The sequence below is a fragment of the Nuphar pumila genome, chromosome 4, assembly GCF_984573655.1.
Source record: "Nuphar pumila chromosome 4, dmNupPumi1.hap1.1, whole genome shotgun sequence".
NCBI classification, from domain to species: Eukaryota; Viridiplantae; Streptophyta; class Magnoliopsida; order Nymphaeales; family Nymphaeaceae; genus Nuphar; species Nuphar pumila.
The window spans coordinates 114887743-114912898 of record NC_143252.1 but is presented as its reverse complement, the minus strand read 5'-3'; the positions used below and the strand labels follow the sequence as shown (position 1 = coordinate 114912898).

Below are 25156 nucleotides of genomic sequence, written 5' to 3'. Positions count from 1 at the left end.
ATGTCAAAAATGTCTTTTTGAATGATAATTTAAATGAAGAAGTTTATATGGAACCGCCTCCAGGTATGAATTTAAATGGAAAACTTTTGAAATTAAAAAAGGCCTTATATGGACTTAAGCAAGCTCCTAAAGCTTGGTATGACAAGTTTAGTAATGTATTAATCAATTTAGGTTTTTCTTCTTGCTATACTTGTAATGAAATATGCGGAAAAGAAACGTATGTCCTACAATGGACATTCACACATAGAAATCAAAGAACAAGTCCAAAAGAGGACATACACACAAAAGCCAATAATGGCTAGAAAGCATAAAATCTTATAAATGCACTAAAGGGCTTGAAGAAGCCACACATTACAAAGGGGGAGACCCCACTTATTTATAGGCAAGAGAGGAGTGAGAGAGGGTTAGAGAAGAGAGAGGGAAAGGCACCATTGGGAGACCCAACAAGGTGTCGTTGGGCTCCCAACGGTCACAATTGTGACCGTTGGGGGCCCAACGACTCCTTGTTGGGGCCTCCAATGAAGGTGCATTTAATGCACAAAAAGGAAAAAAGGAAAAAATAAGAAAAAGGAAAAAAAGGAAAAGAAAAGAAAAAGTAAAAAGAGGAAAAAAGACTATACTGCCCCTATTGGGCGATATTACAGAAATACCCCTTATCGGGTATGAGTGAATATACTTATATATATATATATATATATATATATAAATATATGTATATTTTAACACCCCCCCTCAAGCTTTACGGGGATACAACCGAAAGCTTGTTGAGAAGAAACATGAAACGAGGAGCAGCAAGAGCTTTAGTGAATAAATTCGTCAACTGGTACTCGGATGTGACGTAGGGCAGTGCTATGGTTCCTTTTAAGTATTCATCTCGAACATAGTGACAGTCCATCTCTATGTGTTTAGTCCGCTCATGGAAGGTGTGATTGCTTGCAATATAAATGGCGCTTTTGTTATCACAACACATCTTCGAAGGAGTAGAGATGATTACGCCCATATCATTGAGGAGACTTCTAAGCCATACAAGCTCCATGGTTGTAGTGGCCATTGCACGATATTCTGCTTCTGTTGAGGATAATGACACATTTTGCTGCTTCTTGCACCTCCAAGAGATCATAGAGTCACCTAAGAAAACACAGAAACCTGTAGTTGAGACTCTATCATTGGGGTTTCCTCCCCAATCAGCATCAGTATAAGCAATTAAATCAAGAGATGATGAAGATGAAAGAAAAACTCCCTTAGTTATGGTGTTTTTAATGTATCTGACTATTCTTAAGACTGCACTCATGTGCACAGATGTAGGTGCATGTTGAAACTGACTGACTGAGTGAACTGCATAAGCTATGTCTGGCCGAATGATAGATAAGTATGTCAGGGCCCCAACAAGTTGACGGTAGGGAGTAGGATTCTCGAGAAGTATTTCATCTTCCAACCTTAACTTTGCATTGATGACCTCAGGGGTGTGTCTTCTTATCATCGAAAATGCCAGATTTGGAACAAATGTCAACAGCGAGTTTCATCTGGGAGAGAATATACCCTCGGGGAGAGTAGGCTACTTCAATACCTAAAAAATATCTTAAGAAACCAAGATCAGACATGTCAAAATTTTCTTTTAAAACTTTCTTAATATCATAGATTCCTTTTTCATCACTTCCAGTGATGATCATATCATCAACATATAGTAGTAAAATAACTACTGAAGACCCTGCATTTTTCACAAACAACGCAGTGTCAATATAACATGAACGAAAATTCAAGCTAGTCATTACATTACTAAATCTGTCATGCCAAGCTTTCGAAGCTTGTTTTAACCCATATAACGCCTTTTTTAGTTTAAGAATTTTGTTTTCACCAATAGATACTCCTGGTGGAGGATCCATATAGACCTCTTCACTTAGTTCGCCATTAAGAAATGCGTTTTTAACATCCAATTGATAGATAGGCCATTTTTTAACGGATGCAACCGCAATAAGAGTCCTAACACTAGTCATTCTAGCTACGGGAGCGAAGGTTTCTTCATAGTCTATTCCGTACTCTTGAGCATATCCTTTGGCTACCAACCTAGCTTTATAACGTTCTAAGGACCCATCACTTTTAGTTTTAATTTTGAAGACCCATCTACATCCAATAGACTTCTTTCCAGTGGGTAATGAGGTTATTTCCCAAGTTTTAGCCTTTTCAAGGGCACTAAGTTCAAGTTTCATGGCTTCAACCCATTGAGGAATGTTTTTGGCTTCATTATAGTGTGACGGTTCATGATAAGAGTGTAATGCAATAAGGCATGCTCTATATTTAGGTGTTAGGGACTTAACCTATTAGGAGGATTGGAGATCCGGCTAGATCTCCTTAAAGAGGTTTCTTCTATGTTGGAACTTTGAGAATATTTTTCTAAAGCGCTAATGGGAGTTTCTTGACCACGCCTAACATAGGTTTTAATTGACCTATTTTCAACATCATTACTTTCATTTTCAACATTACTAAGAGGAGTATCCTCTAAATCATTAGGAATATCCTCCTCGTGAGGAGTCACATCTTCTTGAGAGAGAAGATCAAATAAGAAAGCATATTCGCTTTCATCAATATCTTTATTTTTCTCAAAACCATTCTCATTTTCTAAAAAGGTAACATCTTTGTATACATATAGTTTGTTGCTTTTGGGATCGAAGCACCTAAAACCCTTTTGATTTTCTCCGTATCCTAAGAACACACATTCGATAGCCTTGGGAGATAACTTATCTCTTTTATGTGTAAGGACAAAACACTTACACCCAAAAATTCTTAATCTATTAAAATCGGGTGTTCTTTCAAAAAGTTTTTCATATGGAGATATATTTTGTAGGGATGAGGATATCATTCTATTTATCAAATAAGTGGAGGTTAAGGCGGCTTCGGCCCAATAATATTTAGGAATTTCTTTGGAAATGAGAAGGGTCCTAGTGGTTTCCAAGATGTGTCTATGCTTTCTTTCGGCTAGACCGTTTTGTTGGGGAGTCCTAGGACATGACCTTTGATGACAAATTTCATTGGTTTCTAAATATTCTTGAAATTCATTTGATAGATATTCTCCACCGGAATCGGATCGAAGAATGGAGATATTAGTTGAAAATTGATTTTTGACAATCATATGAAATTTTTTAAAGTTAAAAACTTCGGATTTTAGATTGAGAAAATAGATCCACACATATCGAGTGAAATCATCAATGAAAGTAACATAATATGAGTACCCTCCTTTTGATATGACCGGAGAAGGACCCCAAACATCCGAATGAACTAATTCAAAAGGTCTTTTTGACACAAATGTTCTTTTTGGAAATGGGGTTGATTTCATTTTTCAAAAAATACAACTCTTGCAAACAAAATGTTTCTCATTACAAAATTTCTTTCCAAAGGGAAAGGAGTACATTTTTTAGAAGCTTGGATGTCCAATCTTTGATGCCAAGTTTTTATATTTTTATCTTGGACATGATTACAAAATGAGTTAGTAGGGAGTTTCAAATTGGTCATGTAGTAGAGATCTCCCCTCCTATGGCCTTGCCCAATCCGCTTCCTGGACTGAAGATCCTGTATAGAGCAATCCTTGGTTGAGAAGGAGATTTCACATCCATGATCACATATTTGAGAGACAGATAAAAGATTTAAATTAAGTTGAGGTAATACTCTTACATTTGGTACAAAAAAATCTTTTGAAAAATCTAAGGTTCCAAAACTTTTAACTTGTAAAGAGGTACCATCGGCGGTGGAAACAAAAGAATTTTTGGAGTTGCTACATACATTGGATAGTCCATTTTCAATAGGGGTCATATGAAAAGATGCTCCAGAGTCAAGAATCCAAGAAGGCGTACCTGGAGGAGAAGAAGAAGCAATGGCGGCTCCCGAAGTTGATGGCGACTTGAGTAGAATTTGAAGTGCTTCGGATAGTTGAGCAAGGGAGAAGGACTCTTTCCCTTTCATTGGCTCCTCCTTCTTTTGTGGGATTTCTTCAATAATAGCAACTTTACCTTTTGGAGGTTCATTTATCTTTGGACAATTAGGTCTTATATGACCCGGTTCTTGACAATGATGGCAAATGGCTTTCCTATAATTGCCATTATAGTTGTTTTGCCTCCCAAAGTGTGGAGGCTTGTAGGCTTTCATATGATTGCCGGGTTTAGACACGGCAAGAACTTCATCTCCTCCTTTAATCATGCCAAGACGTGTTTCTTCTTGGCATATTTCGGCTATGGCATCTTCCAATGGAAGTGGTTTCGATCTATGAAGGAGGGAGGACCTAACTTGTTCATATTCGGGCCTAAGCCCATGTAAAAATTGGAAAAAGTGTTCTTTCTCCATTTGTTCTCTTCTCATTTCTACATCTTCACTTGATACCCATTTGGGTTCAAGAAGGGATAGCTCATCCCATAAAGGGCCAAGAGTGCTATAGTAATCTCTTACACTCATTTCACCTTGCTTAATGGTACGAATTTTTTCTTGGATAAAGAATTGACGAGCAAGGTCTTTTTGGGTATACATACCTTTCATAAAGAACCATGCTTCATTTGCTAGGCAGAATTTAGCAATATTGGCACAAATCTTTAGCTCCACGTTGTTCATGAACCATGCAAGAATTTTTGCATGCTTACTTTCCCAATCTTCTACCTTGGATTGGTGATCTTCAATAGCCTTCATGTGAGCATTTCCTTCTAGAGCTTTTTCTTCATCACCATCAATTTTCGTAAGTTGAAGTTGAGGTTCCCTAATGGTGCCCATAACGTATCCCCAAAGCTTTTTACCTTTGAGGTTGTTCTCCATAGCGGCGGCCCACATCATGTAGTTAGTACCATTGAGCTTGAAAGAGAGATCAATCTTTTGTTCTCCTTCCATTATATAATCAAGAATGGAGGACAAACAAAGAGAGATAAAACTAGACAACTAGCAAAATGAATCAAGAGCACAACCAATGCTCTGATACCATGTAATGAAATATGCGGAAAAGAAATGTATGTCCTACAATGGACATTCTCACATAGAAATCAAAGAACAAGTCCAAAAGAGGACATACACAAAAGCCAATAATGGCTAGAAAGCATAAAATCTTATAAATGCACTAAAGGGCTTGAAGAAGCCACACATTACAAAGGGGGAGACCCCACTTATTTATAGGCAAGAGAGGGTTAGAGAAGAGAGAGGGAAAGGCACCATTGGGAGACCCAACAAGGTGTCGTTGGGCTCCCAACGGTCACAATTGTGACCGTTGGGGGCCCAACGACTCCTTGTTGGCCCCCCCAATGAAGGTGCATTTAATGCATAAAAAGGAAAAAAGGAAAAAATAAGAAAAAGGAAAAAAAGGAAAAGAAAAGAAAAAGTAAAAAGAGGAAAAAAGACTATACTGCCCCTATTGGGCGATATTACATAAATACCCCTTATCGGGTATGAGTGAATATACTTATATATATATATATATTTATATATAAATATATGTATATTTTAACAATACTGACACTGCTCTTTTTGTTAAAATGACAGGTGACTCCATTATTATGCTTCTGCTGTATGTTGATGATATGATATCACTGGGAATGACAAAAAGGGAGTAAATGATGTTAAGTCTATGTTAAAAGAAACTTTCGATATGTCTGATCTTGGTTATTTGAGATATTTTTTAGGAATTGAAGTGGCTTATTCCGAGCTTGGATACATCTTATCTCAAATGAAATTAGCTGCAGAAATCTGTACCAAATCAGGAATATCTGATGAAAAGAAAGTTGAGACTCCCGAAGTTATCAATTCAAAACTAAGACTTGAAGATGGTATTCTTCTTGAAGATCCAACCCCCTACCGTCAATTAATCGGATCCCTCACCTATCTATCCATCACACGTCCAGACATAGCTCATGCGATTCATGCAGCGAGTCAGTTTCAGCATGCACCTACTTCGGTTCATATGGCAGCTGTAATGAGAATTGTGTGATACATCAAAAATACCATCTCCAAGGGACTCTTCTTATCCTCTTCCTCATCTCTTGAATTGACTGCTTTTACTGATGCTGACTGGGGAGGAAATCCCAATGATCGTATCTCAATTACGGGTCTTTGCATTTTTTTAGATGAATCTCTCATCTCGTGGAGATGCAAGAAGCAACAGAAGGTCTCATTATCATCCACTGAAGCTGAATATCAGGCTATGGCGATGACAACTATAGAAATTGTGTGGCATAGAAGTCTCCTTGGTGACATGGGCGTTCCCATTTCCACTCCCACCAAGCTCTGTTGTGATAACAAAAGTGCGATATACATTGCCAGCAATCACACCTTTCATGAGCGGACCAAGCATATCGAAATGGATTGCCATTATGTTCGAGACGAATATCTCAAAGGGACCATCACATTACCATATGTCACTTCAGAGTATCAACTGGCTGACTTCTTAACCAAGGCGCTCCCAATTCCACGATTCATGTTTCTTCTTGGCAAACTTTCGGTCTTCTCCCCGTAAAGTTTGAGGGGGCATGTTAAATTATGTATATATAAATATATATATATATATATACATATACTTATATATATACATTCATATATATATAAGTATATATACGTATATATGTATATATACATAATATATTTTTTCTGTTTTGTATAAACCAAAAACCCGATAAGGGTGTTTTGGTAATTCCACTTGTACCTTTTCTTTTTTTACTTTTTTCTTTTTTCTTTCTTTTTCCCCTTTTTCTTTTTCCTTTTTACTTTTTCAGTTTCTACTTTGTAGGACCATAAGGGGCCCCACCTATCTAGTCGTTGGGGCCCCAACAGTCATATTTATGACCGTTGGGGCTCCCAACAACTAGAAGGGAGCCCCCTTTATGGTCCTCCTTTATGCTCTCCTCCTCTATATATAGAGGAGGCTCCCCCTTGTAAATGTATTGGGTTTTCACCCTTCTTTTCCTTTCTTCAATAATATCCAACTTATGACTTTAAGTCATTTTCTACTTTTGAGAGTTTTGTGTGTGCACTTTTAGTACTTGTGTTCTTGGCTCTTGTGGTCACTCTTAAAGAGTGTCTTTCGCTCTATTGGTGCTTCCGCCTCTTTTCATTACAGGCAACGACCACATCAGAGTTAGTATGGCTTCGACAATTACTGGAGGACTTGGGAATTCACATCAAAGAACCCTCCAAATTATGCTGTGATAACAAGAGTGTTGTGTATATTGCAAGCAATCATACGTTCCATGAGAGGACAAAACACATCGAAATGGATTGCCACTATGTCCGTAAAGAATTTCTTTGGAAAACTATCACATTACCTTATGTTCCATCAAAATATCAACTAGCGGATTTCTTCACCAAAGTGCTTCCATCACCCAGATTTCACTTCCTACTTGGCAAACCCTCAGTTGTTCCACCATGAGTTTGAAGGGGGGTGTTAAAATATACATATACATATAAGTACATGTGTATATACTTTACTGTAAACCAAAATACCCATCAGGGGTATTTCGGTCCTTTTACTCCATAGGCGTCAACCCACTTTATTTCTTTTTTACTTTTGTCTTTTGCACTTTATTTCTTCAGCCCACTTTATTATTTCTTTTTTTACTTTTGTCTTTTTGCACTTTATTTTTTTTGTCCTTTTCACCTTTTCTTTTGTATTTGTGTGATTGGGACCAAGGTTTTAAAACCCGTGACTCGGAACTCGACTCGTTCTTTATTGACTCGTGACTCGGCGGGTCAACTCGGTGACTCGGACCGGGTTTTGTTAACTTTTGATTTTAAAAGAAAAACAATATATAATTTGTCTGAAACCATGTTTTTGAGTAAACATAGTCTCCAAATGTCTGTAAGAATATAAAAACAACTGCAAAGAGCTATAGAGGTTTGCTTGAATAATTGAATTTGATATCTATACAAGCACTTTGACTAATTCATGACTTGAATTAGAGGATTTGGTCACCATGAGTTCAGTCTGTTACTACCTAAGGCTCCTAAAATGGCCAATCATATATGCTAGCTTGTTTTAAAAGTTTTAATTCCCTCTCTAACAAATCCATAAATGTAAAACAAGGATATATGTGCATATTGAAAGTTTACAGAATGCCCAATATCAACATAAATAAGCAATTTTCTCATGTATAAAACTATGCAGAATCCACAAATTGCTTATTTATGTACAAGCATTGTACATAAATAAGCAATTTGAATATGTACAATGCTTGTTCACATAACAAATGGATGATGAAACCTAAATGTGACTTCCCATAGGCACAATTGACCCGCCATATATAATGAGAATCATTTCTTTAAAATATTTTGCTAGAATAAGTTGATAACACAGGGTGAACAGTAGTTCGAACAACATGGCGATTTTATTCTATGGATTTAAATGTTTTTTTATCTTTAAATGATTTTTATTTTCTTTTTTATACAAAATCTGGGGGTAACCCTTGTTAAAATATATGTACTTATATATTTCGAAACTGTAATTTGAAACTCAAAAAACAAATTTAAAACATCCCAAAACTCGCCCAAGTCAGGCCGAGTCAAGCCGAGTCAAGCCGAGTCAGGCCGAGTCAGGCCCGAGTCAAGCCCGAGTTTTGGCAAACCGAGTTTGCCTTGCCGGGTTGACTCGCTGGAGGGGCGAGCCGAGCCGAGTCAGCCGAGTCAACGAGTTGACTCGGCGAGTTTTAAAACACTGATTGGGACAGCTCCATATAGCTGTTGGAGCTGCCCCAATGGTCACAAATGTGACCATTGGGTGCAGCCCCAACAGCCATATGGGGCTGCCCCCATGTGCCTCTCTTGTATTATAAATATGCCCTCTTAGGCATTGTAAAGTGTATCTCTCTTTTGAGTATCCTTGTGCAATAACATTTGCTAGACCCTTGTGTGGGTGATTTCTTTAGTTTCTTTGATTCAATCAAGTATTCTACTTGATTGAAAGTGAGTTCTTGCATGTATATCGGATTCAATCCACTACATTACAGTAGGCACATGGATGTGTCCTATGAAGAATTTCAACTTACTATCTGTGTCAAACAGTCCGACATTAAAAAAATAACAAAAAGAACAACAACAGAAAGTTCTGCCATACAACATTACCATGCAAAGGCACCATAAATATCTTTTATTTGATAACAATTCTAAAAAGTGTTGCTTTTTTTTTTTAACATGACTAAAATAGGGTGCCAAAAATCTTGAAGATAATTTAATAAAGATAGCAAATGACTAAGTCAATTGTTAGAATATATATATATATATATATGTGTGTGTGTGTGTGTGTGTGTGTGTGTGTGTGTGTGTGTGTGTGTGTGTGTACAGTCTTGACTTTGACCATGTCCATCAAGGGCATTTTGGTCTTTTTTCTTTGTAATACGTACTGTCCACTATGGACAGCTTTTATATTTTTTTTGTCTTTTATTTTTTTCCTTGTATTTATGTAAAAGGGGAAATGTCACTATAGTCTTTTTAGACTATAGAACCATTAGAGCTCCCAACGGTCATATTTATGACCATTGGGAACATATTTATGACTGTTGGGAACTCTCTCTCTTTTCCTCTAACAGTCACAAATGTGACTGTTGGGAGCTCTTCTCTCTCCCTCTATTGTTATGTATATAGGGACACTTGTCCCCATTTTTGTAACATGCTTTCTCAAGTATTTTGCCAGTCAATAATATTTATATTTTTTATGTTGTGTCCCTCTAGTGGCTTGTGTTTGTGAGATTCCTTGTGGACTTGTATTTTGCCCATAAGTGGCACTTTGTATTTGTGTATTTTTGTGCTCTTGTAGCCCTTAGAGGCACTCTTTTTGTATTTCATCTTGTTTCATTACATCAATCACCTTATAGAATACTAATCACTTAAAGGAAAACCTTTTTCTCACCTATGCTGGAAAATGTGGACAACAAAATGCAAGATTCAGATTTGGTGAGCCATCTACAATATCCCTGGGTCAAATATCTCTTGCAACCCATTCTGTCTGCATGTTCAAGAATTAACTTTTCCCTTTCAATGGGATCCTTTACATCAAGAATAGACTTTTTACTATGTTCCGGTGCAAGGACGTTCAATAGGACAGCATGAGACTCTCCATCCTGAAGAAACAGAAATCATCACATCAAGATTAACTTAAACTGTCTGACAATAAGTCCTGCCCATCATTTAGAATTTTTTTTTGAACCAGTTAGCAAGAAGAAGCTATTTAAACTGTAAGTAAAGGAGGCCTTCTCAAATAAGGTTATATTTGTTAAAATGTATCATTCAACATTTGTAATATTATATATTATATATATATATAAAGGATAATACATATTCATATATGGTATATATGCATATGTATTATCCTAATTATATGTATAAAATATATATTTCACTATTTATAGGCATAGGGGTAGTTTAGACATTTCACAGTTTTACGCATATTCCATTTGGAATATGTTTGTAATTTTATTTTTAATTTTCCTTTTTTCCTTTTTCTCTTTTTTTGTGGTTTGCGCCACCTAGGGAGGCTCCCCAAAGAGTCGTTGGGGAGCCCCCAACGGTCACAAATGTGACCGTTGGGGGCTCCCAACGACTCCTTTGGGAGCCCCCTAGGTGGCTCCTCTCTTGTGTTATAAATAGGGGTCTCCTCCTTATAATTCTCTCACTCCTTGGAGGAGCTTATGCTCCATTGTATAGGGTTTTTACCCTCTTCTTCCTTTTTCCTCAATAATATTCAACTTATGACTTTAAGTCATATTTACCCCTTTTATGGGTTTATGTATTAGCACATGATGTGCTTGTGTTGTTCCATTGAGTGGGTATATTCGCACTTCGTGTGCATGTGTATGGGTTCATTATTGAACCTAATGTATTCAAAGTCACTTTCTAACAATATTGTACCTGCAAAAGTTTACAGAAAGAAGAATTTACTAGTGTAATGCTCATTATGTATGAAATCATATATGAAAGACAAATCTTGTTTGTTATAAGTTGGTAACGTTATTGAAATTTTGCCAAGAGAAGTCAAATACTCATCAATGGGAAGTAAAAAGCCACTAACTTATAAAAGGGATGCAATACAAGGACTTCCCAGGAGGTCAACCATCTCAACTCTACTCTCAGCCAAGCATTACCTTCAAGAGTTTTGACGGGATCCTGTCCATTAGTGCTTGCATGATCGCACCCAAGTGCAAGAAGTAATACAAGAAAAGAAAAATGCAGAAGGTGCAGGCTGCTCTAAACAAAAATTTTTAGCACATTAAAACAAAATCAGAACCAATGTGCACAACCTCCAAAGTTGTTTTTATTTAAAACATGCATGCTTCCTAAAACAGGCAACATCATACTAGAGTAAAAGGAAAAAGATATTTTAGAATTAACCTTTTATTGCCTACCTTCACATCTGAAGAGAAGTTGGTTATGGTTTTCTTATATCCTGCTTTCTTCAAATGAAAATCCATCCATCACAATAAGATCTTTTCAGGTGGTTGGTTCATAAGCTCTTCCACATCCTATCATGGAAGCAAATCATATACTAAAGGTAAACAAGAATCAGTGAGCAAATTTCAAAAGTCAGTGAGAAATGTGGAAGAGACAGACTGCGGTGAATTCACCTTACTATCACCCACCAACTGCACTAGTTGAGGTGTCTTCCTCAGGTTTAGGTCTGCCAGCAGTTGTATCTAACATTAACAAAATAAAAATCAAGCATTCAGTGTTGCTCTGTTTAACGTAATGTGCATGTGCCCTATGAAAAAACCTCAAATGTGTAAGATATACCATGACACGTACCCAAAGTCATTATTTTGTATAGACAAACCATCATCTCTAAATCCTTCACCAACCCCCACACCCACCTTGCATCCACCCCATTTCTAGATTAGAATTAAACATAATCTAATAAGAAGATTACTCCTATGAAAACTTAGAAATATATATATATATATATATATATATATATATATATATATATATATACTTTACCTTGATAATTTGAGATATCAATCCAAGCACAAGACGTGGCTGAAAATGGAAAACAAATATATACATCATGTAACTCATAAAGTCATTGTGAAAGCAGCATCCATGAACATCAATCAGCATACGTGAAAGTTAGCAAAATGAATCAGGCAACTCCTCCAAACAAAAAGAGTTGCCTGAGTCGACTCATTCCATAGTTGAATGTCAATTCGGAGTTTTTCTTTATTGTTAGATCAAGAAACTTACATATTGTAGGCATCAAATTTTCTCATGAAAGTGATTGCCAATGGCTCACTGAAGAGTCTTTGGAAGAATACATATTTATACTATACACAAGCTTTATAAATTTGGGCTGCCATAACAGATGCCAAAGCACTAAGAACTTACCCACCCTTCTATAAGTCTTGAGTTCCGATATTTACAACTGTACATCCTATGGCTTTGGCAGAGTTAAGGCAAAGTGTGTGGCTTTCATTCCTCTCCCATAGATTAGGTGCTCCCTCTGTATTGATTGCCCGTTCGTCAATAGTACCAGGAACAGCCACATTGATAAGCTTACTGCATCATGGTCATAAAAGTTGTCAACCTTTACAGGAATCTTGAAATTTCCATCAAGAAGAACAAGGGAACTCCATAAAAGTACCAAAGCAGGATGCCATCTTTTGCAATTTCAAAAAGATCATTAGTCAAAGGATCAATAGGAAGATATTTTTGCAAGAATTGGTCTTATCCAAGGTAGCCATTGATGTGAGCAACATAAGAAGCCTTCTCTGATTCACTGATGGTGTGCAACAAGGTGGTTGTAGCTGCCTTCAGAATACTGATGAGTTATTTGTGTTGCCGACTCTAGCATTTACGTGTTCTTGTAAACTCAAATAAACCTGCAGATATATGGATGGAAAGTAACCTTTAAAAAGATAAACATTCATGACTCACCACCAAACTCAAACTTCTGATATGACACTAAATGATTGTTGGCATTCATTAATAACCTAGAAGTATGGGCCCTCTTGAACAAGACAGAATCATTCTGAACTGAAGAATGTAATATGATATTCCTCAAGAAATATCACAGTGACATCAATGAAAAATGAAGAATACATTGGCAATTCTAATAATTCATATTGGAGAGGGCACTTAGTCCAGGATTGGTTTCAACCAATTTAATGATCACAAACTTCATGTCAACTAAACATAGATCCTCATATTGCTCTCACTACAGCCAAAAGTCTTCACGTTTGTTCTGGAAAACATACTGAGATGAATAACATAATCTAATAACCATAAGAGCAAAATCAACCAGAACTTATTTGCCTATATTTCTGCAAATACTTGGGCAACACTGTGTGCAATTGGAGTCGTAAAAGGACTTCCAGTTCTTTAGTTTTTTCCGAAACAAAGTTAACTCAAATTAAAAGATGGGAAGAATTAATACAAAAACCAGGGAGTGATGAGGTATCATTCTCTGAGTTCTTTCCTTATTTCAATATGGCTAAATGAACAACATCATACTAAGTGTAAGACTCGTGCATTTAAAAAAAAGGGTTTTGGATCCAACCCAGATCCGGGTCACAGAACACACACACACACCCCTCTCCCCCCCCCCCCCCCGTGGTCTACTTAGTTAAACTTTCTTCTTTACGAAAAGAGAACTCCCCCCTCTCTCGACTCTTCCCTGAGCACCCGAAGCGTGACCCAACGCCTCACCTTCGCCTGACCTCGTCGGACCCTCTCCGAAACCACCTCCCGACGCCTCTCTCGCACTGTAAGTACCCGAACCTCTCTCCCCTCGTCTTCTTCTTCCTCTCGTCGGCACAACCAGCCCCGACCTCGTCTCTCTCTCCCTGCTGAAACCCCCTCATCGCCTCCTGCCTTGTCTCCCTCTTTCTCACGCCAGCGCACACAACCCTGACACCCCGTCCCTGCACCTTGCCGGAGACCCATCTCTCCCTGTAAGTCTCTCTCCCTCTCGTTGCTCACCCTCTCTCATCGTTTGCTGTGAGTGTTGACGAACACCCACACTGCAGTTCTCTAGCCACGGGACCACCACCACCTCTGTCGCCGGGACTACCCAGCGACTCCCTGAGCAGCGACACCACCCTGGTGCCGCCTCTCCCCAACCGCTTGAGGCAGCCGACTCCACCTCCCTTCTTCTTTTCCTCTTCCTTGATTCTGCAGACAGACCAGAGCCACCTGCGATGGTGGTTTTGGCTCGCCAGGAGAGAGGGTGCCGAGCACCCTCTCCTCTTCTCCTTCCCCTGTTTTCTCAGAGGACACCAACAGCCGCTGGCTACTGCTGTGGCCTTGGGATGCCGACCAGGTGGGGCGGCTGAAGCCACCACCCACCTTCCATCCCTGCCTCTGCTCCTACCGTCAGCATCGGGTTGTCGGCCCTTTCGCCTCCCCCTTGGTGGACCGAGCAAGACTCGGTATTGTCGCGAAATGGGACCAGGCTGGGCTCGGCCTGACCATAAACCTCACCCCCTCCCTCGGTTTGCACAGCTTGCCTAACTGAGCTCGGTTAGGAACCGAGCTCAGCTTGGTCCATGCTTTCAGACCAAGCCGGCTCTGTTAGTAAAAATTGAGCCCTGCTCGGTCGTGCATTTCTCTCGCTCTTGGCAGTGGAAGGACGTTGCTCTCCTTACCCTATTACCAAGCCTGACCTCCTTCCTTTTTTGCACAGGAATGGACGCCGACTTGGTCCGATCGACCCGAATTGGGTTTGGCTTCGACCCCTGCGATACAAACGTCACTTATTCTGTTAAATTAAGTTTGGTGCATTATTTTTTTTCACAGCACAATAAAATATCTTTTAGCATACCATATCGACGCAAACGAACGAGACATGCTTACCAAGGCCCAAGCCTTTAAGAACTCATGCTCGAAATTGTCAGTAAGTTAGACCATATTCGAGGTGGGGGAAAGTTAAACCTACGCAATTTATTTAGCTGATGTACGGTTTCATACATCATGCATCATTTATGCAATTTATTTAGCTCGATGTACAGTTTTGCATACCAGGCCTTGTTTTATTTCACTTACTTTGTCGTTGCATCGTAACGTGCACAAGCTTATACTTTATTATATATATATAACCTTATAAGGTACGCGTACTCCTACCTATTTCAAATTACGCATGCATTTAAAGACGTATATTTGTGCATCCTCACCAAATCTCTATTTTTAAAAGAGTTTCACATGCGAAATTTCAAGCTCATTCGTTGTCTTGAAAAGCAAAACAAGTATTTGGCATTTGCATTTTCGCAATTGAGTTTTTTTCTCAAACCTGCATAACGAAACAGCTTTGACTACGTAGCCCTAGGTGGTACGTACGTTCGATCCTTCTCTTTAGTATCCAAAATGACCCAGATATTCTCTGATCTAAAGTACGAAACATTGAAATTTTTAAATAAATGTCAAGGTTTCTTTTTGAGAAGTTGATATCCCTCTCATCGTAGTGGTACTATCAGACATGCACAACATGTTAGTACTACGATGATTGGATGCGAGATTTATGGTAAACTCGTAGCGTGAAAATACACGATGATTAAAAGAAAATCACAAAAATGATGATTATTTGCCTTCACAGGCAAGATGCTCGATTTGGTTTAAAAGACTAGAGCATATAAAATGAATTGTCAGTTAAAATAAAACTTGACATACTCATTCGTCTCTCTGATTTCGTCAAGAGAGATAATGGGATGATACAAAAACTCTGATGGATAGGTTATTAATAACTACACTCCTCAGATAGCAACGACTCGGTGTCCCCAGTCATCGGAGTTAGAGAACTAGGCTATTAAAATTTATGATAGGTAGTAGGTCTCAATGACTTATGCAGAAGTTTGGATGCATCTGATAAGTTGTGGAGCCATGATTCATGGTTTTTGCCCTTTCAGAAGGACGGTCTGGGGGTTTCCCCCAGCGCGGGTCCCGCTGCGCGGTCAGCAGGCGAAAGTCCAGCGGGGGCGCCCTTGGCGGGGGGTTATAAGGGGGCAGCGTCCCCCCAAAAGAAATTTTTTCTTGGGCTTATGTTTGAGACCCAGTTTCTTATGGATCAGACCTGTTTTGGTTAGGGTTAGGGTTGTCGCCCTTGCCGTGTATAAATTCTCTTTTTTCTTTCCCTCTTGTAACAGTCGAAAAAGAGCAATAAGATTTCTCTTTGGGCGGCCGTGGTTTTTTACTCTCTCTCGGATTTGAGGAGAGGTTTTTTCACGTAAATATGTGTGTTCTTCCTGTGTTTTGTTTGATCGTTCTTGTTCATTGTTTCCTTTGGTTGTTTCTTGCTCGCGGTTTTTCTAACATGTATCAAAGCAAGGTTCGTCGAAGCAAGAATGGAAGAGGAAAAGATAAAGATTGATTGGTTCGACGACAAGGTTTTCAGTCTTTGAAAGATGTAGATCGAGCATTTACTGTATCAGAAGAAACTGTATCAGCCTTTATCGAGAAAGAAATCACAGACGATGGGAGAAGAATAATGACTATTGTTGGATCGGCAAGCCCTAGGTGTGATTCGTCTCACCCTGTCTTGCAATGTTGCGTTTAACATTGCAAATGAGAAGACAACGATAGATTTGATGGCGGCATTGTCAAACATGTATGAGAAACCATCCGCCTTTTAACAAAGTATATATGATACGGTGATTGTTCAATCTGAAGATGGTTGAGGGTGCTTCTGTGACAAATCATATCAATGAGTTCAACACCATCATGAGCCAGTTGAGTTCGGTGAGCAGCGATTTCGATGATGAGGTATAAGCCCTTATTCTACTCTCCTCTTTACCCGAGAGTTGGAGTGCGACGGTAACTGCGATGAGCAGTTCGTCTGACCAGAAGAAGTTGAAACTTTTGGAAATCTGAGATATTATTTTCAGTGAGGATATTCAGAGAAAGGAGTCGAGAGAATCCTCAGGCGCTGCCTTGAGTTTCAAAGGTAGAAGGAGAAACTTTCAACGAGGCCAGAGTTCAAACCGTGGTAAGTCAAGGTTGAAGTGAAAGAGTAAGTCGATACCTCGTTGTGACTTTGTGTGTTAGAACTGCGATAAGAAGGGTCATATAAAGCGGGATTGCAAAGCCCTAAGAGGAAGAAGAACCAGGACAACGCTCAATCTGTGAATGCGACAGTTGAAGAAACTACATGTTTTGAGGATGTTCTGATCTTGAGCGTAGACAGTCTGATCGAGTCGTGGATTCTAGACTCAGGCGTCTCTTTTCACTCCACTATATGCAAAGAGCTTATGCACAACTTCGTGACCGAAAAGCTCGGTAAGGTTTATTTAGCTGATGATGAGCAGTTAGATATTATGGAGAGGGGTGATTTGCATATTAGGACTATTTGTGGGTCCAAATGGATATTGCATAATGTTCGTTATATACCTGGTTTAAAGAAAAATTTGATCTCAATAGGTCAGTTAGATAATGCCGGGTATAAAACGGTATTTGGACATGGTTCCTGAAAAATTGTGAAAGGAATCTTGGTTGTTGCATAGGGAAGAAAATTGGGGACCCTGTACATGACTGATAACGATCGAGATATTGTTGCTTCGGTGAGTTCGGAAGCATATGCTAAGTTATGACATTGTAGACTTTGGCACATGAGCGAGAAATGGATGAAGGTGTTAGCATCAAAGGGACTATTGCCAGACTTGAAGTCTGTACAAACTGGTTTCTATGAGGATTGTGTGTTAGGCAAACATAAATGGGTCAGTTTCTCGAAGATCAGAAGAGAACCAAGGGCAGAGAAATTGGAGTTAGTACACACTGATGTTTGGGGACCAGCCCTTGTTTGTTCCCTTGAAGGCTTACAATATTATGTGACCTTCATTGATGATTCCACCAGAAAGGTATGGGTTTACTTTTTGAAGAATAAATCTGATGTTTTTACCACTTTTAAGAAGTGGAAAATGAGACCGGGCTGAAAGTGAAGGGCCTACGGTCTGATAATAGAGGGGAGTATGACAATGCAGTGTTCAAAGCATTTTATGCGAAGAATGAAATTAAAATGAGTCGGACTGTTTCGAACCGACCACAACAGAATGGAGTTGCTGAGAGGATGAATAGAACTCTCAATGAGCATGCGAGGAGCATGAGACTGCACACGGGTTTGCTCAAGGCATTCTGGGCTGATGCTATCAATACTGCAACCTATCTGATCAATCGAGGTCCCTCAGTCCCATTGGATATGAAACTGCCAAAAGAAGAATGGATGGGGAAGAAAGTAAATTTATCTTATTTAAGAATTTTCGGTTGTGTTTCTTATGTATACATTGATTCTGAGAATAGGGATAAGCTAGATGCTAAGACCCGAAAATGTTACTTCATTAAATATGGTTCTAATTACTTTGGTTATCGTTTCTGGAATAAAGAAAATCAGAAAGTAATAAGAACTAATGATATAACATTTAATGAGAATATGTTTTACAAATATAGGTCCAATATAGAATAAGAGGAGACCAAAAAATAGGAAGATATGACGAGAGAGATTGACTTAGAGGAAATCTCAACAAATACCCCTGTTGAAAATTCTGAGACAGTCGAGGTAGACTCTAACACAGAGCCAACCACTGTTGCACCTGAGTTGAGAAGATCTGTTAGAGTACCTAAACCTTTGATTCGGTATTTCTCATCTTTACACTATTTACTGTTGACTGGCTCTAGAGAGCCAGAACATTTTTCTGAGGCAATGCAAGTGAAAGATTTGGTTAAGTGGGAGTTAGCAATGCAAGATGAAATCAAGTCTTTACAAAAGAATGAGACTTGGGTGCTAACCAAATTACCGAAGGGGAAAAAGCATTGTTTAACAAATGGGTGTATATAGTGAAAGATGAGCCCGATGGTAGCAAGAGGTACAAGGCGAGATTGGTAGTCAAGGGTTTCTTGCAAAATGAGGGTATTGACTACACTGAGATATTCTCCCACATGGTAAAATTGACCACCATCAGAATGATTCTCAGTATTGTGGTTGCAGAAAACTTGTACCTAGAGCAGTTGGATGTGAAAACTGCTTTTTTCCATGGAGATTTGGAGGAGATTTATATGTTGCAGCCTAAAGGTTTCAAAAGCAAGGGTAAAGAAGACTTGGTGTGTAAACTGCAAAAGAGCCTATATGGCTTAAAGCAAGCTCTAAGACAATGGTATAAAAAGTTTGACACTTTCATGTGTAACTGTGGATTTAAAATATCCGAGATGGACCATTGTTGCTATTATAAGAGCTTTTGTGAGTCTTACATTATTTTGCTTTTGTATGTAGATGACATGCTTGTTGTAGGTTCTAGCATGAAGGAAATCAACATACTTAAGCGACAATTGTCAAAAAAGTTTGAGATGAAGGGCTTGGGCCCAACAAACCAGATTCTTGGTATACAGATCACTCGGGATAGAGAGAAGAAAACTTTAAATCTATCACAAGAAAAATACATTGAAAAGGTGTTGGAAAGGTTTAGAGTTCAAGATTCAAAGCCTAGAAGCACCCCGCTGGAAAGTCACTTCAAACTCTTGAAGGAACAGTCATCAAAGACAGACGAGGAGCGAGAGAAAATGTCTAAGGTCACATATGCCTCAGCCGTTGGCAGTCTCATGTATGCCATGGTGTGCATTAGACTGAACATTGCTCATGCAATGGGAGTTGTGAGCCGTTATATGGGGGATCCCTGACCAAAGCATTGGGAAGCTGTGAAGTGGATATTGAGATATCTAACGGGGACATCAGGTATGTCACTTTGTTTCAGTGGGAGAAGTGCAAACTTGCAAGGTTTTGTAGATGCAGACCTTGGTGGATACGTGGACGGACGGAAGAGCACTTCCGGATATGTGTTTACACTTTGTAACACCGCTATCAGTTGGATATCAAAACTTCAGAAATGTGTTGCCCTCTCAACCACAGAAGTTGAATATATTGTTATTTCCGAGGTCGAAAAGGAGATGGTGTGGTTGAAGAATTTCCTGAAGGAGATTGGCAAGAAACAAGAGAGAAGTGTTCTCTTCTGTGACAGTCAGAGTACTTTGTGCCTTGCAAAGAATCCAGTATTTCATTGAAGGACAAAGCACATTCAATTGAAGTATCATTACATTCGAGAGAAGATAAATGATAAGACGTTGTCATTAGAGAATATCCTTGGTACCGAGAATCTAACAAACATGTTGACAAAGGGTGTGACAACTGAGAAACTGAGGCTATGCATTGCCTCAGTTGGACTCCTTCATTGAGCATGAAGGAGGGTTGCCGTTCTAGAGATGTTGAGAAGAGTTTAGGAAGACAAGATACATGGAGAATTTTTCTTTGTATCAGTCTCCAAGTGGGAGATTGATGAGTTGTGAAGCCTGATTCATAGTTTTTGCCCTTTCAAAAGGGGGGTACAGGGGTTCCCCCCCTGCGCGGGTCCCGTTGCGCGGTCAACGGACTGGGGTCCAGGGGGGCCGCCCCTGGCGAGGGGTTATAGGGGGGCAGCGCCCCCCCCCCCCCCCCCCCCCCCCCCCCCGAAGAAATTTTTTCTTGAGCTTATGTTTGAGACCCGGTTTCTTATGGATCAGACCTGATTTGGTTAGGGTTAGGATTGTTGCCCTTGCCTTGTATAAATTCTCTCTTTTCTTTCCCTCTTGTAACAGTCGAAAAAGAGCAATAAGATTTCTCTCTGACGGCCGTGGTTTTTTACTCTTTCTCGGATTTGAGGAAAGGTTTTTTCACGTAAATGTGTGTTCTTTCTGTGTTTTGTTTGATCGTTCTTGTTTATTTTTTTTTTGTTGTTTCTTGCTCGCGATTTTCCTAACAGCATCTCCTTGAACAAGTGGCGTATGAAGAATTCTCTCTTGGTCATTGATCGTCCCCTTAAGAACAGACTTAGCTAGTTGTCTGGGGTATTAAAATACATAGAATAACAAATTCTCGGGCAGTCTGAGTTATTTTTATGTTTTTCTTGTGCATACCCTCAGGACAAGTAATTATCGAAACAAAATTATCATGCTCATTTTGTTTATTCTGAACTACACATCACGAAAGAAACAACGAATATGTTAGTCTTGTTCTAAATTTTGATATCTAGGCACCTATCACATTTTATAAGTCTGACCTGTTTTATAAGATACAGGTAATGATTAGGTCGATACGAGAAGCGATGACGTAATGATATCAAGATCCTACTTTTTTTCTGACGTTTCGTTCCTCATCATGTTTTGTAATTTTGCATAAGGGTTTTCTTTTGAAATTTCTTTTTTGTATAGACTTTAATTATCAAAAATATTTTTTTGAATCTATGCGGTTTCAATGCTTATACAGATATACAAATCTATTATGTAAAGGAAAGTTCGCCTATAATGCGCACAAGGTCTGTTGACTTGTTATTTCAAACATTATTTTTTTTTGCTGAACTGTCATTTTAAACTCTGAAAAAGGATTGATTGCAAAGCATTTAAATTTCTCCTAAACGATTACACGTTTAGGATTTTGGGGTTACACTAAGTAGAGTGAAATCTCTAGCTATACATGCATCTATCTAGTTTATGCATTTAGCAGTTGTTATAATGAAAATGCATGAATTCGGAAGTAAGATCACATACATTAAATTTTATTTCTGGACAGAAGTTTTTTACCCGTGTACCGATGCCTTTGGTGTTATCCAGTAATTTTGATCATCTGGGTCGTACAATTTTTCACAGTCCAATAATCACAAACCCATACCTTCTTATTTCCACTGCCACAATGAGATAATAAATTTGTGATGTCTAAGATACGCTACACTCAGACAAAACATTAACCAATGGGCTTAGATACGAGTTCATGCTCTATGCTTCTTTTTGAAAAAAAAAAGTTATGAAAGAAAGAAAAAAGAATAGAGAAACCGTAATTTGCAATAATTGCATAAAAACAGGAAAGGAGAAAACGCTTACCCTAAGAAAGATCTCAAAGTCTATTTCATCAATATTCTTATAATTTTGTTCCAAGGAGGAGGCCCTCTCCTCCTCAGTCAGAGACTCCCCCACCACTTTCATGTTTGACATTCTTGATGGCAGGTCCCCAATTGTCACTTTACCACATTCCCTCCTTACAGAATCAAACTTTAACACACACAACCAATCCAAAAAAAAAGAGGAACATGCCACCACCATCCAATCCCCAGTATCAGTATTCAAACACAATAAAAAAAGAATAAATGGTCTAACCCTAAGTCAAAATGAGGACAGTTTCCACTCACGTATGAGACCTTAAACTCCTCAACTCCGCTTGGGTGAACTGGTTCTGAAGCCATGGATCTGAAACCAAGACACCCACAAAGCCAGCCATCTTGGGGATGAAAAACAAAGCCTTCAAAACCAAAACCCACAAAGATGTTCTACACAACACCCCTTTGCTAAGGCAAAAAAATGGAAACCCAAAAAGTGTAAAGCCAAACAGAGCAATAAAAAAGATGTGGGCACCAATGAAAACACAAAAGGAAGATGAAACATGAAGAGAAAGGAGATCTCAGTAGGGCAATAGGAAACCAACAAGGAGAAGGGTCGCCTTTTTTTCTTTTTTAATGTACTCTGCATAAACGTTTGAATTTGCAGTAGGCAAGGAGTCATTCGAAAACGCTATTCTTGTACATTTGAATTCTGTGGCTCTTTTTTTCACCTTTTATTTATTGCCCTGTGCCTTCTTCTTTTTCTTGTATTATAAAAGAGGAAAGCCCAAGATAAAAACAGTACTAAACCCAAAGGTCAAGCTCACCTGATGACGATTTGACAAAATTGAGAGTATATATGGGGTTTACTGGAAAATTTTAAGGACCATTAGAGAAAAATGTTGGCAATGTAGACATGGCAAAAGAAATTACCAAGACTTGTTTTTCATACTTCTTCATGGGTCAAGAATTCATTTTCCTTAGACAAATATCGCCCTGGAAATTGATAGTTACACATTTTGACTATCATAGTCATACCTTTTCTTTTCATATTTACCCGCAGAAACTGCCCCAAGATTAGAGTCTCAGGGTGCATTTGGCTTCTTATATTGAGGATGAAGGTATGTAGAAGTCAGTTTTGGACGATACAGTTTAGAAGTTCATCTACAAGATAAAAAAAAATGTTGTTTGGAAACTGTAACTTGAAAGGACTTTTAAACATTAATGGTGTGTTTGGCGCATTAGTTAAGAAGGCTGTCCAAAGCACTGTTTTTATTTGTAGTAAAGGATCAACTTACCTTCGGCCTTCTAAAATGGGTCAGGTTTGGGTCAAGCATAGGTTAAACTCATCCAGCCCAACCTGAATCCAACTTAAGGTGGGACCGGAAAACCTGAACCCAACTCGAGGTGGGTCAGGTCTGGGTGGGGTATAGGTTAAACTCACCCAGCCCAACCTAAACCAACTCGAGGTGGGTCAGTTATAGATTAAACCCACCCAGCCCAACTCGAGGTGGCTCGGGTCTAGATCAGGTATAGGTTAAACCCACCCAGCCCAACCTGCACCTAACTCGAGGTGAGTCGGTCAGGATTTATGCACAAAATGACAAGGTAGAAAATGCAAGGAAATATCTAAAGAAGCTGAAATGGAAGGACTCAAATTGAATAAAAAAACAAAAAAAAAAATAGGACTAGTGTTTATTGAAAAAAATAAAATAAAAGAGAACTCAAAAATGAATAGGGAACATTAAAAATAGGAAAGATTACAAGGCAGTCCAAAGCAAAAGAGTGATAAAATAAAAGGAATAGAACCAAAAAAGTTAAAATCAAATTTTTAGTACCAAAAGAAACATTTTTTAATAGAATGAAAAAATTAACTTATTGAAATGTGTTAGAAGAAAAGCTTCCATACAGCAAAACTGTTAGCCGCTGCACTTCTTCAAACAGAGCAAATCCTATACTCTTTTATCGGTTACATTAAGCAAAACCCAACAAGTTTCACTGAATCCAAGACAATTTTTCCAAATATAAACTATGTCAAGAAGCAAAAAGATATAGCATTTAATGAACTTTAATAGGATCTAGAAACAGCCCAAAACTCGACCAACTTCATAAACATCATATTGCAGTATATGGTATGATACAATTTATTCACTTTCAGCATAAAATATTAAATGGTTTGTGAATTGTACTTACAGCATTCAACAGCAGTACAGTGTTGAGCTGCATTAGCAACATACATGATGGAAAAACTCCAATGCCTTATGGAATCACTTCAGTCCTATATGTATCATTCCTCTGCATGATATGAACAATCAAAATAATTACAGCCCACTACACTGACAAAGCATGAACCCGAGTCAAAACTAAACAGAAATATTAAGCTTAAAAAGAAGTCTGTGGACAAGATATGGATAAGATAAAATCTATTGAGAACACATAGACCAACGAAGAAAATGATAATCAAAATTTTCAAGAGGAAGAAAAAGTTAAAATAACAAAAACTAGGAGAACCCATAAGACCTATAAATCAAGCATAAGAAACAAACCAACCCGTAATAGCAGTATAGAAAGAAGTCCTTAGGCTGATCAATTTCAGAAATGTCATCACCCAAGATGCTTAAACCGGCTTTATAGCACTTTGCTAATAAGCATAAAAGCAGAAAGTCTGAATGTAGAGCAGTCAGGTGTTCAGATGATGACTAAGTTTACGAATAGCCAGACGCAATGGAGCTATCCATTGTATTGGCACTTGGAGCTGCATAACTTGTTCTTTGAACCTTTTGCAAAGAGATGCAACTGAAAATATAAATGGTTGAATATAAAACAAATTAAAACCATAAAAAAGAATTTAACATTTTCATCAATCAAAGACCATGGTAGTCAACTCAATATTTCAGATGTAAGAACCCAGATTAATGGTCATAAGTCCAAACATTCAATGTACATGCATCTACGAAACAAGTGAACTTGCCTGTAATTGAGGCTCCTTATTGCCATCATTTCGATCCATTTCAACAACCATATATATTGCCTTGTTCAAGCAAAGACATGATCTAACAAATAAAGCATACAAACTCCTCATCTAAAACATATGGGGCTTACGTCCTGGACGACCTTCCTGAGTCCAGGACGAGGTGCCAAACGCAGCCTTAGCGGTGCTGCCGTACTTTTTTTTTTTTTAAGGCCAAGCTGGGGTTAGGGAGACCCCCACCAGTTATTGTTCAACCTAACACTGGGGTTTGAACCTGCAATGACCAACCACAAGGAGACATGCACTGACTGCTCCAACCAACCACGTCGGAGCCCCCATTGGTTCGGTGATTCCATACTTACTATCATGATTCTGC

The 25156-nt window shown here is 38.6% G+C and overlaps 1 pseudogene; it reads right to left on the bottom strand.

Annotated features, from left to right (window-relative positions):
* The window catches only part of LOC149840698 (fimbrin-2-like), a 30402-nt pseudogene extending 8192 nt beyond the window's left edge, over positions 1 to 22210 (bottom strand).
* Positions 22211 to 25156: the final 2946 nt, after the last annotated feature.